This window comes from Schistocerca americana, chromosome 4 (genome assembly GCF_021461395.2).
Source record: "Schistocerca americana isolate TAMUIC-IGC-003095 chromosome 4, iqSchAmer2.1, whole genome shotgun sequence".
Lineage (NCBI taxonomy): Eukaryota > Metazoa > Arthropoda > Insecta > Orthoptera > Acrididae > Schistocerca > Schistocerca americana.
This window is the reverse complement of record NC_060122.1, coordinates 378,397,235-378,418,455: the sequence shown is the minus strand read 5'-3', so window position 1 is coordinate 378,418,455 and position 21,221 is coordinate 378,397,235. Positions and strand designations below refer to the sequence as shown.

At 44.0% G+C, this 21,221-nt stretch overlaps 1 pseudogene; it reads left to right on the top strand.

The window, feature by feature from the left end:
• Positions 1 to 19,850: 19,850 nt before the first annotated feature.
• On the top strand, positions 19,851 to 19,968 carry LOC124614468 (annotated as a pseudogene).
• Positions 19,969 to 21,221: the final 1,253 nt, after the last annotated feature.

Below are 21,221 nucleotides of genomic sequence, written 5' to 3'. Positions count from 1 at the left end.
ATGATAACAGTATTGGAAAGGCTATAAGGGAAAAATTACAAGCAGGAAACAGAGCTTACTTTGCAAATATGCAACTTTTCAAAAACAGCCTTGTTTCAAGAAAAACTAAACTGCTAATATATAATTCCCTAGTCCGCCCAGTTATCACATACGGTTCAGAGGTATGGACGTTGACAGAACACGATAAAAATACAGTAAGAACCATTGAGCGGAAAATACTACGCAAAATCAATGGTCCAACAAGGGAGGAAGAAGGCTGGAGAATACGCTACAATGCCGAATTACAAGAGTTAATACAAGGCAGGGACATAGTAAAATTTGTGAAATCACAGCGAATACGATGGCTAGGACACTTGGAGAGAATGGCAGAGGATAGAATTCCAAAGAAAATGATGAAAGGTATGATCCATTCAATTAGGCGAAAAGGGAGACCTATAAGAAGATGGATTGACGAGGTAATAATGGATATCACCAGTATGGGAGTCCGGGGGTGGAAAAGAGCAGCAAATAACCGAGAAGTGTGGAGGAAGATTGTTGTAGAAGCTAAGACTCACCAAGGGCTATAGCGCTACTGAAGAAGAAGAAGAAGAAGAAGAAGAAGAGGAAGAAGAAGATTAGGGTTAGCCGGAGTATTGAAACGGTTCTTGGGTTCGTTGTTCAAATAGTTCAAATGGCTCTGAGCACTATGGGACTTAACTCCTGAGGTCATCAGTCCCCTAGAACTTAGAACTACTTAAACCTAACTAACCTAAGGACATCACACACATCCATACCCGAGGCAGGATTCGAACCTGCGACCGTAGCGGTCACGCGGTTCCAGACTGAAGCGCCGAGAACCGCACGGCCACACCGGCCGGCTGGGTTCGTTGTATTTGGATTTTTTGTTAGAGTTGCTCCTGGGGTATCGTGAGCCGGAGAAAGACCGTCTTATGGTGAGTCCGTGGCATCGCAAGTAGCCACATAGTCTACAGCAGCGCGTGTCACATGGAGCCCATCCATGAAGAAGTTCCATGACGACGGTTACGCTAACCTACGAGTGCTGAATGAAGTAAAGGAGAATTCTGCCCATAGCCTTGGAACAGTTCAGTAATGCTTGTATTCCAGTTGTAGAGTTCTTCTTTGTAAGAAGCAATTTTCAGGATGAACTTCTGGAAGAAGTGGGGAGTTCTGCTAACTGAAGGTAAAAGCGCGCATCAAGATGGCGGAGTCGTCGAAAATGGCGGCCGTGTTTCTTTGATAAAGAGGGAACGGCAATACGGAAATGAAGACTCCAACCCGACGTTGTGAGACACAAATATTGCACAAGAAGATATATATGGCAGCCGACCAAGAGGCACAACATTAGTAACTGTATTGATAAAATTTAGTAAAAACGGAATAAGTGTAAAGAAAGGAAAACAAAAAGATATGAACTCGCAAACAAACTTGACGCTGGTGCATTGACGTCAGTGACAGTGTCGCAGTATTAGCAACTGCGTGACGTTAAGAGTTAAGGTCACAACGACTGCATAGTATGAAGTAAAGTGAATTATTTGCATGAACACCGAGTAGGAGTGACCGGCAGAATAAATTTGGAATCAAACGGGGAAAATTTCACATGGCAACGCTAGGAAACAATGTTGCCAGGCAAATCACCAAAAAAGCAAATCATTGAAGCAACGTAACGAGAAAAGTTTATTTAAGATTAATCCACTCGTTACAACCGAGAAATCACTGAGAAGAATATTGTCACAAGAAGACGTATCGTTTGAGATCTATACCACTTGATAAAGTTTATTATCTAGCGGGCATCCCACCTCCAGATATCTGTCGTGAATGTGCATCCACACTGGAAAAAGTCTAAGGCATTGAATCTGAAGACCAACGAATTACACGGGTATCAGCAAGCAGTACCAAGGCTCAAGCCAAGGAAAAGCTTTCTCCATTCAATTGAAAGCCTCGCTGAACCACCTTCGAACTTCAGAGTCAATTCGTGGCGTTCCAGATCCAGCCACCTTGCAGGGTGGATGATCCCGACCAAAAGACTCTCACCAGGTCACGAAGAAAATGGCTCTGAACACTATGGGACTTAACTGCTGTGGTCTTCAGTCCCCTAGAACTTAGAACTACTTAAACCTAACCAACCTAAGGACATCACACACATCCATGCCCGAGGCAGGATTCGAACCTGCGACAGTAGTGGTCGTGCGGTTCCAGACTGTAGCGCCTAGAACCGCTCGGCTACTTCGGCCGGCGGTCACGAAGAAAGCTGGTCAATATTGAAGACGCTCAACAGGCTGCGTTCTGGAGTTGGACTAACGAAGACCAACTCCAAAAAGTGGGGATTTGCATGCGACTCCACAGCGTGTGAATGTGGTGAAGAATAGACAATGAGTCATCTTCTTGTCTGCAGCCCATGCCCACCATCATGCTCGCCACAGAATGTCATCGATGCCACCAAGGAAGCATGCGAAGCTGCTGCATACTAGTCACGCCGCATTTAATTGTAATTGTAATGCTTAAAGTACCATGTCTTGGAACATTTTGTATAACTTGTAAGCTACAGTGTGTGTTTCTGAAACGATTAAACAAAAACAGCAGTATTCAGGGTGATTACGATCAAATCAAATTGGTGATTAGGGTTAAATTTTTACATATCGGTATCGCACTTTCACGCACTGTAGCACAACAAACGGAGAAGAAAAGGACGTCTCTCCGTTAGATATATAACGTGCTGTAACACTGAATCTGCTTATTTGGGGATAAACAAAGTATAAATACGAAATCTACTAATTACGGCACAATAGCTTCGGAAACTGTTGTAGAGTCGCATTATGTCCGCGCAAAGGCGAGTGTACAGCGGTATATAAACATTCCATGAGGCTAGTGTTTGTTGATATACACTCCTGGAAATGGAAAAAAGAACACATTGACACCGGTGTGTCAGACCCACCATACTTGCTCCGGACACTGCGAGAGGGCTGTACAAGCAATGATCACACGCACGGCACAGCGGACACACCAGGAACCGCGGTGTTGGCCGTCGAATGGCGCTAGCTGCGCAGCATTTGTGCACCGCCGCCGTCAGTGTCAGCCAGTTTGCCGTGGCATACGGAGCTCCAGCGCAGTCTTTAACACTGGTAGCATGCCGCGACAGCGTGGACGTGAACCGTATGTGCAGTTGACGGACTTTGAGCGAGGGCGTATAGTGGGCATGCGGGAGGCCGGGTGGACGTACCGCCGAATTGCTCAACACGTGGGGCGTGAGGTCTCCACAGTACATCGATGTTGTCGCCAGTGGTCGGCGGAAGGTGCACGTGCCCGTCGACCTGGGACCGGAACGCAGCGACGCACGGATGCACGCCAAGACCGTAGGATCCTACGCAGTGCCGTAGGGGACCGCACCGCCACTTCCCAGCAAATTAGGGACACTGTTGCTCCTGGGGTATCGGCGAGGACCATTCGCAACCGTCTCCATGAAGCTGGGCTACGGTCCCGCACACCGTTAGGCCGTCTTCCGCTCACGCCCCAACATCGTGCAGCCCGCCTCCAGTGGTGTCGCGACAGGCGTGAATGGAGGGACGAATGGAGACGTGTCGTCTTCAGCGATGAGAGTCGCTTCTGCCTTGGTGCCAATGATGGTCGTACGCGTGTTTGGCGCCGTGCAGGTGAGCACCACAATCAGGACTGCATACGACCGAGGCACACAGGGCCAACACCCGGCATCATGGTGTGGGGAGCGATCTCCTACACTGGCCGTACACCACTGGTGATCGTCGAGGGGACACTGAATAGTGCACGGTACATCCAAACCGTCATCGAACCCATCGTTCTACCATTCCTAGACCGGCAAGGGAACTTGCTGTTCCAACAGGACAATGCACGTCCGCATGTATCCCGTGCCACCCAACGTGCTCTAGAAGGTGTAAGTCAACTACCCTGGCCAGCAAGATCTCCGGATCTGTCCCCCATTGAGCATGTTTGGGACTGGATGAAGCGTCGTCTCACACGGTCTGCACGTCCAGCACGAACGCTGGTCCAACTGAGGCGCCAGGTGGAAATGGCATGGCAAGCCGTTCCACAGGACTACATCCAGCATCTCTACGATCGTCTCCATGGGAGAATAGCAGCCTGCATTGCTGCGAAAGGTGGATATACACTGTACTAGTGGCGACATTGTGCATGCTCTGTTGCCTGTGTCTATGTGCCTGTGGTTCTGTCAGTGTGATCATGTGATGTATCTGACCCCAGGAATGTGTCAATAAAGTTTCCCCTTCCTGGGACAATGAATTCACGGTGTTCTTATTTCAATTTCCAGGAGTGTAGTTACTCTTTGACGTGAGTGATACAGACGATTCCGCCCGCATCTCGTGGTCGTGTGGTAGCGTTCTCGCTTCCCACGCCCGGGTTCCTGGGTTCGATTCCCGGCGGGGTCAGGGATTTTCTCTGCCTCGTGATGGCTGGGTGTTGTGTGCTGTCCTTAGGTTAGTTAGGTTTAAGTAGTTCTAAGTTCTAGGGGACTTATGACCACAGCAGTTGAGTCCCGTAGTGCTCAGAGCCATTTGAACCATTTGATACAGACGATTCCATGCCTCTCTTAGCGCTTAATTGTTCAGCCTTCCTCGCTTGCAAGCTATCCTATATAGATGTATTTTATGTGAAAATAAATGTTCAATTCTACTAGATACAGCTTTTTGGTGAGCCCGACGATAACACGGACAACACGACCGCGTCGGCTTCGGCGCTCTGCACCGCATCGTAACGTGAACGTTCCTTACTTCCGTGTCAGCCGCGCCGCGCTCGTTCTCTCACGAAAATGGACAAACTGCCAGTCAACACAGAGACAGCTGCAAGCAGCACAATTAACAGGGTTACAATAAAACCCCCGCCGTTCTGACAACATAACCCTGTGTTGTGGTTTGCGCAGCTTGAAAGCCAGTTCGTCCTTGCACAGATATTATCAGACGAAACGAAGTATAGCCATGTAGTTGCAGCACTAACAGAAAACTTAGCTGCTGAAGTACAAGATATCCTAGCTGCACCACCCGCCGCCGAACGGTAAGCGTCAATTAAGAACGCGCTTAGTGACGCGCCTATCGCAATCGGGAGCGAAGCGTTTAGAGGAGCTTTTACGGATTGAGGAGCTCGGCGATCGAACCCCGTCACAACTTTTACGCCGTTTGCGCACACTGGCAAGCAACACAGTGAGGACGTCGTGCTGCGCAATATTTGCTTGTCCCGATTACACTCTGCCACTCAAAAACTTATGACAGTGTGCGCGGGTGATTTAAATGCTCCAGCGCAAACAGCGAACAGGAGCGTCGAGATGTTTCCCGCAACACCAAGGCAAGAGAATACGTCTGCAGTGACACTAGCATCGCTCCAGTCGCTATTAGCGGAGCTTACAATGCAAGTAGCCACATTGCAAACGACGCACGCACGTCGTCGACCGCGCCGCCGATCGTCAAGAAGTAACCACTCGCGATCGGCACGAAATTTGTGTTGGTACCGAAGAAATTCGGCAACAATGTGCGGAAGTCTACACCACCGAGCAAGTAGAAACATGAAGCGGAAAACGTAGCAGAAACGAACACGCCAGGCCCGCCATATCACGCTAGGCCTAGACGTTTGACGCCAGAGAAGTTGCGAGTAGTGAAGCAGGAGTTCCACAACGTGCTGCCAATGGACATTTGCAGAGTTTCGAGTAGCAGTTGGGCAGCTCCAGTCCATGTGGTACCAAAGAAGAGGAACGGATGGCGTCCATATGGCGATTACCTACAGCTCAATGCGAGGACCATCCCGGATCGGTATCCGTTGCCACATATTGCAGACTTCTTTGCCAATATTCAAGGTAAGACTATATTTTCCACCACTGATGTAGTCTGGGCGTATTATCAGATATATTATTATGACTACCTACCCAACAGCCGGTATGTCCAACTTTAGCCTGGGTAACAGTGGCGACACGCCGTGGCATGGAAGTAATGAGGCGTCTGTAGGTCGCTGGAGGGAGTTGGCACCACATCTGCACACACAAGTCATCTAAAACTTCCTGGCAGATTAAAACCGTGTGCCCGACCGAGACTCGAACTCGGGACCTTTGCCTTTCGCGGGCAAGTGCTCTACCAACTGAGCTACCGAAGCACGACTCACGCCCGGTACTCACAGCTTTACTTCTGCCAGTACCTCGTCTCCTACCTTCCAAACTTTACAGAAGCTCTCCTGCGATCCTTGCAGAACTAGCACTCCTGAAAGAAAGGATATTGCGGAGACATGGCTTAGCCACAGCCTGGGGGATGTTTCCAGAATGAGATTTTCACTCTGCAGCGGAGTGTGCGCTGATATGAAACTTCCTGGCAGATTAAAACTGTGTGCCCGACCGAGACTCATTCTGGAAACATCCCCCAGGCTGTGGCTAAGGTCCCGAGTTCGAGTCTCGGTCGGGCACACAGTTTCAATCTGCCAGGAAGTTTCATAACAGCGCACACTCCGCTGCAGAGTGAAAATCTCATTCTGGACAAGTCATCTAATTCCGTAAATTCCAGGGAGGAAGCCAACGAGCTTTTTCGTGTGGGGAGAGATGCGCAACCTTGTTTACGCAACTCCTGTTGCACCAGAAGAGGATCTGGTTGCCCGGATAGTAGCAGCAGCAGGAACAACTCAGGATACTCCTGGGGTTTCTGCCCGTGTCAGACAGAACATGATCCGACGGTGTAACATTTGTTTACGTGTCAATGGAGGTATTTTTGAAAATCTACTGTAATTGAAATTGGGTTGTGTTATTGTGTTGTCTCTTGGTCATAAAAAATGGAAAAGTCTTTGTTGGTTTAATTAATTTGCCGCCAGAGAAATCTTCCTCTACCGGTTTAAATAATCCTCATATGAAAAAATTACATTTGGGAAAAATATTTGTTTTGATATCCCCTACAACCTCCCAGAGTTTGTCTGTTTAAATACTTTTCACCCTGTATAAGACAACAAGTGTCTGGCACAGTTGTTGAATCGGTTGCTGTTGCTACAATGGCAGGTTATCAAGATTTAATTGAGTTTGAACGTGGTGTTATAGTCGGCGCACGAGCTATGGGGCGCAGCACCTCCGAGGTAGCGACGAAGTGGAGATTTTCCCGTACGGCCATTTCGCGAGTGTACCGTGAATATCAGGAATTCGGTAAAACACAAAATCTCCGACCTCGCCGCGGCCGGAAAAAGATCCTGCAGAAACGGGACCAACGACGACTGAAGAGAATCGTTCAGCGTGACTTCAAGGGAGCCGAAGGCCCACTTGTGTACCCTTGATGACTGCACGACACAAAGCTTTACGCCTCACCAGGGCCTGTCAACACCGACATTGGACTGTTGATGACTGGAAACATGTTGCCTGGTCAGACGAATCTCGTTCCAAATTCTATCGATCGGATGGACTTGTATTGGTATGGAGACAACCTCGTGGATCCATGGACCCTGCATGTCAGCAGGGGACTGTTTAAGCTGCTGGCTGCTCTGTAATGGTAAGGGGGGAGTGCAGCTGGAGTGATATGGAACCCCTGATACGTCTAAATACGACTCTGACAGGTGACACGAACGTAAGCATCCTGTCTGATCACCTGCATCCATTCATGTCCATTGTGCATTCCGACGGACTTGGGCAACTCCGATTGCTACAGAGTGGCTACAGGAGCACCGTTCTGAGTTTTAAACAGGCTGTTCAGCACGTTGCAAGGCATCCCAGATATGCTCAACGATGAGATATCCACCCCCTTGTACTCTTACGGTTTTGTGGACAGTCCTGCCGGATTCATAGTGTCAGTTCCCTCCAGCATTACTTCAGACATTAGTCGAGTTCATGCTATGTCGTGTTGCGGCACTTCTGAGTGCTGGCGAGGGCCCTACACAATAATAGGCGCACCTCAAGTGTGTCTGACCAGTCATTCTTCGCCAGGTGACGCTGCTATCGCTTGGGCGGGTTTATATCGATAGTAGGCTCGGTGGTCATCTTGTTCTGGCTGATCAGTGTACATTAGACACGGAAGTAACAAGTGTTCATGAAAGTGCGTTATGGAACTGTCGTCTTCAGTAGCAATGCTTATTTGTTGGACAGATTAAATTAAGGCTCTTGAAATGCAACACAAGCGAATAGAAGAAATATTACTATTAAAGAGTCACTACCACCAGATCGTTGCCTTTAGCAACACTTGAAAACAGAAGACAGTCTACACGAAATGTTCCGAATCGTGCCGACATGGTACGAAAAGAAACAGAAACCGTGCTCAAGGCGACTTCTTGTCGTGTACAAACTATTGACAGACAATACCCAAGGATGCTATAAAACAGAGTTTCAGAAACTATTATGGTTGATTAGGAAGGCCATAAAACGACGACTCCCGCGCAACTCCAGGTACTACACCTAGTGTAAATCAAACATTTTGAATACAATTTAGCACGTTACCAGACAATGATCGATAATCGTGAAATTTTATTTTAGGTTAGATTACTACAGATAACTACATTACGTTTAAAAAGCTGATGTTTAGTTCAAAACAATTTAGTAGTAGTATTTTACTTACATTTCATTTATTAGGTCCAAAAAAGAAGAAGACTGAACAAAATCACTTAGAAAACAATCAATACTGTCAAATAATTATCTGCACTTACAATGTAGAGTAGGATAAACATCGTTAGACCAACAATAGTATCTAAATTATTTATGGACGATAAAAAATCGACATTAATCTTATTGACGGAAAGAAAGAAGCAGTTTTTCATGTACTCCATAGACGTACACGCAATATACGAAGTTATAGCTTCCATTGTCACATCGAATGAACTCTCTTAAGTGTTGCCCGTGAGTAAAGTCATGATCTCGAAGAGTTTGCGATATCGACCTCGTCTCTCCTTCCTTCACTTCCTTTTGAGATCACTAGGCATTATCAGCTGATTTCAGCACGTTTTACATTAAACAAAAGATAATGGTAAACGTATAATGTATCCGTCAAAATTGACACGATACAAAAACAAGTAGAACTGTTTCCTCAAGTAATACAAGCTCAAGAGGAGATACAGTGTTCCGTAGCTATGATACCAGAAATTATAGAATCCCAAGATAGTCTAAAGAAGCAATTTGACGAAGTGAAGGAAAAACAGGAGACAGTGGAACATAGAATGAATGTACTTGCGGGAAAGTTTTCAGAAATGACATTAGAGCGGCAAAATTTTCCTTCGGAAACCATAGAAGAAACTATGAAAGTAGCTTTACAGTCAATTTCAGAGAGTTCCGAGGAGAATTTTTCAACTAAGGATCAAAGGAAGTTCGTGAACAACTTGGCGAAGAATTCTCGCGTTGGAAAGAAAATATCGAAAGATCACTAAATCTCTCGCAGGAGGATTTAGAAACAGCGAGAAGTAGGAAACAAAATTCTCACTCTGTGCGTGACATTCCGTCCACGTCAAGATCCGATGTAGACAGAACTGGAACGTCACAAGTTAGATTCGATATAACGGAGAGCCACAGGGAAAAGTACGAACAGGATGATTTTTGGAATCGTAGTACCGTTGAGGAGAAGATGATTAAACAGAGACAATTTCAAATCTTTAACCCTGACAAAAAGAATGTTCATCCTGTAGTCTTTATTCGAAGTTTCAGAGGTCTATTTCCACGATCTTGGACAGAATGGCAAAAGATTAGTTTTGTATCTGGATATATACAAGTATCAGGAGCATTGTGGGCATCCGAACAAACATCTTCTTGTAAATGTTACAAAGAATTTGAGCAGGCTTTTCTAGCAAAATATTGGTCTGCTGGAATACAAGAAAGACTTAGGCAGGAAGTATTATATCCTGCGGATACTCAAGTCCAGACTACCCACCAGTATAAGGAATCAGCTGTTATACATAAATGATAAGGATATAGACTCATTTATGACTACGCTTGATCATATTGATATAATTGAGGAGGGCAAGAGAAATGTCATATCAAAGAAGAGCAATAGAAGTGAATGCGAGCTGCAACGCGAATGGGAATGGCAGCAATGGTAGCAGTAACAATAATCATAACCAACTACCCTCTCCGAGGAGACTTAGAAATGGACAAAATGCAAACAATAATTATTACCATAATGGAAACTTTAGTAATGGTGCAGCGAGGGGCTATTTTAGGAACAATAGGAATTTTAATCGATATAATCCAATGTATGACAACACAAGACAGTTCTACCAACACCAGCAGAACAACAACAATAATTACACGAATCAAGCAAGACAATATAGACCGAATTCACCACAACAACCGATAATCACTAAAAGTAGCTGAAGAGACAAATACCAATCGGACCAACAATCAGTCAAACTAAACACGACCGCATCGTGCCCCGGAGGAGCGGTCAGGGGATCTGTTGGGGGCGAAACAGTAAAATTACAATTGTTAAGATATAATGATGGTGAGCTATTGACTGAAGAATTAACAAAGGATTTAATAACGTGTCATAATGACAGATCGAGTGTTTCGGTGTCAGAAGTATTTGTTGAAATAGAGGAAGTTCCAACGAATGTGATATTAGACACCGTTGCTTCCGCCAATGTCATCTCAGGCGCTCTTTTTAGGAGAATTATTAGGAAGAAGAAGGTATCAATTTTGCCGGTACAGAACTGCAAAATCATCGGAGCTGTTGGAGAACGCTCTCCCAATGTCAAAATACAAACACAATTAGAGATGAAAATGAGAAACGTAGCAATAAAATGCACGTTTCTTGTATTGGAGAAGTTATTAGTGGACTGTATTCTTGGTATTGGGAGTATGCAGGAGTACGATTGTCAGATTGATTTTTTGGAAGGAATAGTTAAATTTAGATTAAATGGAGAAGAGATACCACTGGCTTTAAATAGAAAGGAAACGGTGCATGAGAAATATTGTCGCGGTGCCATAGTTCAATTAATTGACACTACAAACGGTCGTTGAAAGGAGCTTTCAAAGGATTTGATACAACAGGAGGACTTTAACCAAACAACAATGATAAAAGCTAGTGAATCAAATCAGCTTACCGGAGAACAAAGGCAGCAGCTTCATTATTTGTTAAAGGCATATGAAGAGATTTTTGATGAGAAACCAGGAATTATTAAAGGGTATATTTGTCACCTGCAAGTGAAGCCACATCAGACTTACTGTGACACGCACTATCCGATCCCCTGGCGTTTAAAACAGTCTGTTCAAAGGGAGATAAATAGAGTGTTGGAATGGAACTTGATTGAGCCATCAACTAGTTCATATTGTTCCCCACTCTTAGTCGTTCCAAAACCTGGAGGCAACGGAAGAAAAGTATGAAGACCAGAATTTAAAATGGAAGGAAAAGATTCGACTCGCACTTGTCAATTTAACTAAAAAGGCAATACAACGGAAATTGACATATGATAAACGGATTCACAGGATTCAGACGTTTCATCTTGGAGAAAAGGTTTTATTGAGGCGACACATCTATTCCTCGAAACTGATGAAGAACATAAAGAAATGGAATCTTATTTATACCGGACCATATGTTATTGTAAATATACCAAATCCTGGATCATACTTGTTGGCATATCCCGAATCGAAAAGAATAAAGGGATTATTCCTGCATAATGATATTAAGAAATTTTTTGAAGGACCGTAGATCTGTGATACCAAATATGAAGAAGAATTTAGAGTGGAATTTGACTAAGAGTCGAATGTGTATATAAATATCAAGATATTTATGTTGTTTAGAGTGGAAGGGACAGTGAGATTACTCCTGTGATAGGTTAAGAGACAGTGAGATTACTTCTGTGATAGTTTAGCACAAAATTTTAAGATAGGTAGAAGAAATTGTTAAATACTAGTCTTTTTTAAGTGTGGACTATGAGCAGAAGCCATAGTGATATACAATGAAAGTGCATCTACATTTCCCCTAGACACGGCACATATGTGAGAATTGCATGTGAAACTTGAACAGTGCGGGATATGTGGGTAAATACGCTGTGTGTATGATGTGCGCTGTTCGCGCGAGAAAACAAATGAACTGTGAAATGAAGCAACAGTCGATAATGTCACTGCTGCAAACAATTGAAGAAACTCACTGGTTGCGCGAGAGAAAATTATTATAATTTTTAGATTTTTCATTATGCCTTCTCCACCAGGAGAATTAATTTAAGAATTTTAATTAACATTTTAAGAATAGCAGTTTGTGTGTTTCATATTATGGAGTGGATGATTTGTTAAATGAACATATGTCATCATTAATGATATTTATTTGCTGGTGGATCTATAAATCAATTAATTATAAGAATAATGAAAATTTTTCAGAGAATTTTTTTCTAGAAATTATTCCTTTTGTGGAGTCAGTGTCATATGACTATGTTTAAAATTTTTCATCAGGTGTAAACTTAAATTTTATCCATAATTTCGTAATTGAAAGCAAACCTCGGACAGATTCAATGCTCTACTTCCACCTGCACTATAACAAAACGAAGATTAGATTAAAAAAAAAAAAAATTTTTTTTTGAGAGGAATATATTCGATATGAGCTACAACAAAATTTAAATGCCCACAGTTTATTTGGCAATATTTTGGACAATCAGCAGTTGTAATTGGTATTGAGGGCTACAAAAAAATTCGCAATTGTCAGGACTGATGGATGTTCCAGTCTAGTACAGATGGAAGAATATAAGAATCCACTCCGATTTTGAGTTCAACGATGAAATATGGACTTCGTTGCCTTAATCCACTCTCTTCCAGGGATTTATTCAGTCAGAACCTTTTCTTATTCCACTTTAAACCTGTTTCATGTTCACGTCCCTGACCATCTGTTCCTGAGATCATCTTGCTGTTTCTACGGCACATTACCAGCTTCTGTCCTGTACCATAAGCCATCGCCTGTCCTCCGTACCGCCTCCACCAAACGCTGTACGTCGCCTACCCGCTGTCCGTACCCAGTGTTCCTGTTCCATCGACTTCAAAACGAGATCGCCGGCTACATCGTCGAAAGAAGAATTTTGAAAATTTTTTGGAGCAATATTGTAAAATTTTTTTTTGGCTATGAGGCACTTTTCCTTCGATCTAATCTACGGCGCTTCTATATATTTCAAATTTTCTGGATTTAGGCTTTCCTATCTTCTTTAATACCTGAGCTGGGGTCTATTCTTCCGGGTTTTCCAGGGTTTCCCTGTAAAGGCCAGTTCCCAAATGGGTAGACCTTTTTCGTAATTACACCAATCTACATATTCCCTGGTTATGTACTCGGGATGCGGGTATACCCCGGTACATGTAAAAGCTACAGCTTAGGTATTCTCGTAACTTACTGTCTTAACATGATACCCATATTCTCTATAGTAAAATTCTATTAATTCAAAATATTCCTCTTTTGAATAAACAACCCAACAAATTTTTCCTGTTAGCTCGCAAAGTGTATTATCATTAACTTTGCTCGCTGCGAGGGGCAATTGTAATATCTCTTTATATTCGACGAATTATTCTGATACAATTCTCCCATCAATGACGTTTACAAATTTTCTATCTTCATACTCGCAGAATCCATGCGCAAAATAGTTTCATACAATAGCTATGCCATGAGGGCATAATTATTCTTTGTAGTACTCTCTCCGGTGGTTGCTAGAAAAAAAAGCTTACGGGATTGTCTTCGTGCCGATTAGCCTGAGCTTGGTTTGAAGAATTGTAATCTGAATATTGAGATTTATGATAAAAGATAACTGAGACGGAATTGTACGATTAAAAGGGAAATATACATATATATTGCTCCTTCATACAAAAGGTGTGTATTTGACATTTGAGAATTAATGATATTCATCGATATATTGCGTAGCTGTTAATCAGAAGGGAACTTCCGAAGGACTGGATACGAACCTGCATTTAATAATCCAAGAGCTCCATCACTTCTTCGGAAGATTAAACTTCACCAAAGCCAAATATCCGCTTGATCTGAGGTTTCCCGACTGATTATACAACGCTCCCCAAATCACGGGGCATTTTATGTGTACAGATTAGCAGACTGCCGCAAAGCACGAGCCTGCAGAGAAGAAGAATCATCGCCTGATTTCATTCTAACAAGTAAAATTTCTGAATCATTTTTAGTGACTGAGCTATGACTGTGTTTCCTATCATGAATGATTGATTGCTCGAACGAATTGAGAACTACATAGATAGGAGGAAAAATTACGGGTGTATGACGTCCAGGTTCCAGCACTATACAAGAGCGTACACAGCACAGTTGCTTCACATTAGTATTTTTGTAAATGTAACTCCAGTTTGGGTTCAGGAGCGTGGGACAGCTGCTGGTCGATGAAATGTAATAATACTCTAACAACGGTCGCTATTTTGATTGTTTTGTTCGGCAACCAGTTTCAACGTTCCTGTCAGGTATCTTCAGGTCTGTCGCATGAGTGACACCAAGTACCACTCGTGCTGGTATAAGACAAGGCACCAATAATCGTATCTTGTTCCGTAGGTATACGAAATAAAGAGACAAGCCCTCTCTTTAGTTCGGATATCTACGGACCACATACGATTTTTGGATGAGGAAAAGAGCTCGCCTGTAGCAACAGATTCTTCCATGAGCCTTTGAAGGTCGTCTTGAGTATGTTATGTATCATCAGCGAATAAGATGTTACAAATAAGTCGTTCTGATAGCGCTTGGATCTGAGTAACGAGGTGGTGTAAAGTTTTCCATCAGCTCTGGTATGTGGATGGACGCCCAGGTTTGCAACCTGAGAAGTAACAAGAAGAATATACCAAACATGTAGCGGCTAGTAAATAGCCTTGACGAACTCTTCTTCACAGAAGAAAAGGATCTGATTCGCTTCCTTCGAATATCGCAGCACCCTCCATGTCATCGAGAAAAGCCTTCACCATCTTCAGGAGTTTTGGAGGACACATTATCTTCACTAGTATACAGTACCTTTCTGCTTACTGCGTCAAATGCTTTTATTTAGTTCGATAAAAGCAATGAACAATGGGGTCTTTGCCAGCAGCATTTTTTCCTGAATCTATCAGCTGCGAAGATCATATCAGTAGTAAATTGCTGGGCTCGAAATCCTCATTGAGACTCGGGGCACACACGCTCGGCCATTTTCTCCGAGCTTCCCAGCACCCCACGGGCAAACGCTTTTCCAACGATACTCAACAGTGAAATTCCGCTGCAGCAGCTGCAATCACCGCCATCACATTTACCTCCATGTAGAGTGAAGATGCTGGCATCACAAATATCGTGTAGCGCAACGGCTCACTGAAGCTGAGCATCCAGCTCATGGCAAGCTGGCCGTTGAGAAACGTCTCATATTGCTTTTGGGCTGATGTGCAGATAGAGTAGAGGTCGGAAGTTGCAATTGTCGATTACAATCTGTGATGACTGTTCCATAGATCTTCTTAAGTGAGGCAGTCTTCTTAGCGATGGGCCCCATAGCCCGTTTGATGCCCGAGTACACTCCACCGATTTTTCCAGCATCGACACACTCCTGTGTACCTGTGCAAAGTTGTTCCAAGTATATATTGACGCAGTTACAGAATGTGTGCAGGACATATGACTTTACTTTGCTTAGTTCTCTGTGGGTAGCGTTGTAAGGGTTTGGGTGCCACTAAGTAGTTGCTTGACACTTGCGATAGAATGAAGGTGGGGTCTCAACACATCGATGTTCTAGAGGAACCAATCCTGGAATTTCGCTCTTGGGTGCGTTTGGGCCACAGGAGTCAACTTCCTTCCAAACTCTATCATTAAATACTATTGTTGCAAGGTCCTTAACTTTTCGGATATTGATCTTTGTGTTGCTAGATGTTTTACAAGGATGAATCTCTATACGCACGAAACTAACTTTTGTCGCTACTAGTATATGATCAGTGCCACACTCAGCAGTATGGAGAAAATGGCGAACACCTTTCCTATTAGTTAAAATAAGATCTAGTTGTTGCCAACGTTTGAAGTGAGGGTGCATCCTGGAAACCTTGTGCCTAGTCTTGACTTTGAAGTACGTGTTAGTGACGCACAGTTGGTATTTGGCACAAAATTCAGCAGCCTAAACCGTTCTCATTCACTCCACGTGTGCCTAGGCAGTCTGATAAAGCAGCAGAATCACATTGGATTTGGGCAATGAAGTGGCCTAGACTGCACAGACGGTCCTCAGGGTGCACTCCCTGCACCATTCGCTGAGATGTTCGTAAAACTGATCCTTTAAGTCCGCAGTCGAGGTCAGCGTTGGCGCGTATACAGCTATAAGTGTCATTGCTCCACTGCTAGTTAACAAACGCAGAATCATAATGTGTTCTGAGATCTCGATCGGGCTTTCGGTGGTATGTAAAAAATCGTCACGAATGGCAAAGCCAACACCATGTTGTCAGGAACTGGTAATGTCCTTTCTCTTCCAGAAAAATGAGTAATTTTCTTCCCTAGTTGAACCCTCATCTGGTAACCTGGTTTCCTGCAGGGCTGTTACAACAACATGAAGCTTGGCTAATTCCAGATCGATGACGGCTGTTTAGCGTAGATGTTGAGAGCTTCTGCGAAGCACTGCGTCATACTATGGATATTTCATGTTCCAAAACGTAGTGAGGTAGCTTTATATTTCTTTTTTGTTTCAGCAGGTGTCGACATTATGATGACCGCTTGCAGCGAGGCTAGTGTTCCGCACACCGAAGCGGAACAATCGGCGCCGTGGTGGGTCAGTATCTAATTGTGTGGGGGCTATCTAGCTTGAAGCGGGCGGTGACTGGCCAGTGGACGTACTATGGGCCTTCCCACTATTGGTAGCGGCCCCATGCGCCCGCACATACGTCCATTTGTGTGGACTTATAACCGGTAAACTGCCTTACCCATGTTAATTCCACATGGTTGCGGGTGGACGGATAGTCCTCACCGTGGCTGCTATTGCGCCTGGTACGCGTATTATATGCCAGCAAGCTTGCCAACTACGCGTGCCACTTTCTGGGCCTACGTACTCTGGTACGCGATAAAATGTCTTGACTCTTGTATGGAGCAAGGTATCGAAGCAACTATGGTTTTTTAAACAGAATGATATACTTTTTTAAGCGCTTGAAAATGCGAGTACACTGATATAATGCTTGTTAATGATGAGGTTGAAACTCTTCGCAAAAGAATATGAGCGACGTACTGAAACTGGCAAGCAATGAGGGCAGCGTGAGCTATTGCGGTGTAAACACCGCCAAGAAGAGGTCTTATGCGAGGCTACGCTGTTATATGCACTAAGACAGACTAACGTTTCTAAGAGAAAACCCCATTTCCAACACGACACAGATACAGGGTCAGCTACGATTTTTGTATGTGGAACGACATATGCTAGCTTTTGTTGCATGAGATGGGACTTGCCGGCCGGAGTGGTCGAGCGGTTCTAGGCGCTCCAGTCCGGAACCGCGCGACTGCTACGGCCGCAGGTTCGAATCCTGCCTCGGGCATGGATGTGTGTGGTGTCCTTAGCTTAGTTAGGTTTAAGTAGTTCTAAGTTCTAGGGGACTGATGACCTCAGAAGTTAAGTCCCATAGTGCTCAGAGCCATTTGAGCCATTTGAGATGGGGCTTAGGAAATATATTTCAAATGTGCGTAAGTTTCCAGGTTTCTGTGGAAATAGCTACAGTTTCGTCAAGCAGTTTTACATTTAAACCCCGTTGCTGCTTACTTGTCAACGCCAAACAGAAACTTCAGTAATTAATAATTCGTAATGATAAACAGCCCTATCCAAGAGAAGAAGGAAACTACTGTAACTTTCTCAAATTTGAGAAAAATCTGGCCTGTTCTTTGCCTGCAGACGCCTGAATGCTTCTTAAAGTAAATCACCTGATGCCGGACAAGCGTGTATATAAATACTTCTCGAAATTGCAATTAGACGGAATACATTAAAAAAACTAACCTTTTTTTTTTCAAATTGACTGACTGCATGTCACCCACAAATAAATACTTTTCTCGACGAAATGTAGTTTTACGCTTTACTGAAGTATGTGCTTACATTGTTTACCATCGACTTCAAGGCACATTTGCTGTCGCCGTTCGAGACACAGATGAACAGATGAACGTACATAGGATGAAAAGCCATTGCATTCTGTGGCGATTCGACGGCACATATCGTCTGGCGCATTTTCGTGTTTAAATATAAGCTGTATCTTTCAGTCCTCCCCGTAGAAATCGATAGGAGTCTAATCAAGAAACATGGCCAGCCATTGTACTGCAGCATTCCGTCCTATCCAACGGTCAGGAAACTTTTCATTCAGTACATGCGCTGCAATATAGGACGAGTGATCTGCACAGCCGTCGTGTTGGAACCGCTCTCGCTGTCGCTTGTCCAATGGTACCTCTTCTAGAAGAACACATAGAATGTTCGTATGAAGGGTGCATACGTATTTTCATTTAACATCCCTGGGATGAAATAAGATCCCACAATGGAATTTCCTATGATGCCACACCACAGGTTTACGCTTCACGATCGTTGTTGTTGTACCTGAAGAAACCAGGGTGGATATTCAGTTACCCAGTAGTGCATGTTGCGTAAGTTTACATACCGTAGTTCGTGAACATTGCTTCCTCGGTAAAGAGCACATGTTGAGAAAACGGAGTGCCGTTTCCCAAGCGATGCAGAGCCAACCAACAAAGTTCTATATGATTTTCGAAATCACGGCCTCCGAGTGCCTGGTATAGGGGCAGATGATAAAATTGGAATTTATTTCAATACAAGATATGATTGAATGCAAGACGCGAATGACACTTCCCTGGCTGATTCCACCTTCCTCGGCAATATGTCTCGTGCTGTATAAAAATAATATGTCTAACTTCTCATTGGTGTATATGTCAGCAAACAAGGAAATTTGAAGCAGAACCGACTTGCCGACAGACGACACAGTTCCTGCTAGTTCTGCATTACAGACATGTAAACAGTCGAAATGCTTGTTACAACGACATAGCCTGGCAAGCGCGTGTTTACTATGCAATTTCTGATTCTGGCCGACACGCCTTTCAATTTCAGAATATTTTTCGGATCCTTTTGCGAAAAGTTTCACCTAAATTAACAAGCATTACCGTACATCACTGTACTCGTCTTTTCAAGCGCTTTCGGATGCCGTTAAATAACGTATATAATTGTATTTTTAAAAATTGTTCTTACTTCAATATCTCGATCGATACAAGAGTTAAGACTCTCTGTCACACACCAGAGTATAAGGCCCTTAGTGTACTACCATTTGCCAAAAACCTCGTTTCGATATCTGAAACCGTTCACGAATTAAAAGGGATGTTAAATCTTACGTGACTCTCACTGTATACAGGGTGCGGCACATAAAAGTGGTCCGGAGAACAGAGTTTCAGGGTACAAGGAAACACAGCAGAGAAAAGGGAATACAGTACTAACTAACCTGACCGTAGAAAAAAAAATCTCTTGACTGGTTGGTTGGTGGGGTTGAAGGGACCAGACTACAAAGGCTCTTTTGGCTCTTTTGGGCGCTGGTTTCGGAATATGTTTTGACATCTTCGAAACAGATCCTGTCTGATACCATTTTCGGACTAAGCGTTGCATGGCACTTATTACTACCACTCTTAGACCGTTAACTTCTCATCAAATAACTGACCACACCGTTTCCACGACTTCGTTGTCACGTAACTTTCCACAACGAACGCATGCTTCTCCATTGGGAGTACCATCGTTCCCTTTGTATTGCTACACTCACTCTGACACAGGCCGCACTACGCTCTAAACCGGAGTGGATCACGTGATGGACGTGGACGTGGTGTGCGCCTCATAGGCTGTGGTTGTATGCATATATTCTTCTCCAATCGTGTCCACTTCTCAGGACCATTTTTATTTGCCCCACCCTGTATATGGGGAAAACTCATGAAAAATAATAAATATTTCATATTCCTTTATCCAACGGCCTTGCCGCAGTGGTAACGCCGGTTCCCGTTAGATCACCGAAGTTAAGCGCCGTCGGGCTGGGCTAGCACTTGGATGGGTGACCATCCGGTCTGTCGAGCGCTGTTGGCAAGTTTGATGCCTTCAGCCCTTGTGAGGCAAACTGAGGAGCTACTTGATTGAGAAGTAGCGGCTCCGGTCTCGGAAACTGAAATACGGCCGGGAGAGCGGTGTGCTGACCATATGCCCCTCCATATCCGCATCCAGTGACGCCCAAGGCTGAGGATGACACGACGGCCAGTCGGTACCGTTGGGCCTTCATTGCCTGTTCGAGAGGAGTTTAGTTTAGTTTTATATTCATTTAGATATACTAAAAATATAAGAGAAATCGAACACTGAAACTAAGTTTTTTGTTTAGAAATTCATTACAACAAATCGAGCCCAAGGAACTTACGTGAGAATCGTCATGTTGTTTCAAGTCACCTACTGGGCGGTATTACAAAAGAAGCGCAAGTGAAAGTGAAACTGAACATACTTATTTCGAGGACGAAGGTTATTATCACATGCGAATGTCGACGGAAATGGCAGGATAATTACAGAAGCCACAAAAGTGAAATGACTCAAACAATATTTAGGTAGTGAACTGACAAATCAGCCCAAATTCTCTGATCTGCCTAATGTAAGTAAAAGCTTTAACTCTCTCTCATAGTTGTCGGGGGAATCAGATGTCGTGTTTTCCGCATCGAGAAAGCGTAAGAGTCCATTGTTGTCCAGCAATCTTTACATGACAACGATCTATGTTTACTGCTGAGCAAACCAAATTAGATAAGTCGCTCTGCACTTATTGTAGCCGTCATTGTTGTTGCCTCTGTTGCTATTGTCGTCCCTACTGAAGCCACAGGCAAGGATCTCAATGTCACCACAATTATTATCATCACAGACTAGGAACTTTCATCCTGACGGCGCCTGTTTGTCAACCTAGGCGCCTTGCCACCATAGTCACTACTGCCGCTCACTCCACTGACTCTGTGCCGAGCCAATCATGACCACACAACAGTTGCAACTTTTCTGTGGGAAGGACTCCTGCAATCTGACGAAGAAGCAAAAAGAAATCACAGCGTAAACGAACAATCACACTGTATATACACAACCACATCATCTCCTACGACCACTCTTGCATCTTCGTTTCCACCCATTAACATTCCACCATTAACTTTCTTCCTCAGTACACTACATTTACAGACTCTGCGTCAGTACACTACATGTACCAGCTCTGCGTAATTTTCAACTCATTTGCCTACTACATCCTCAGCAGCTTCGCCTTTCCCATCACCAACATTTTAGCCATTTTCAGCACCAACCCCTATCACAAATAACAGCACCAA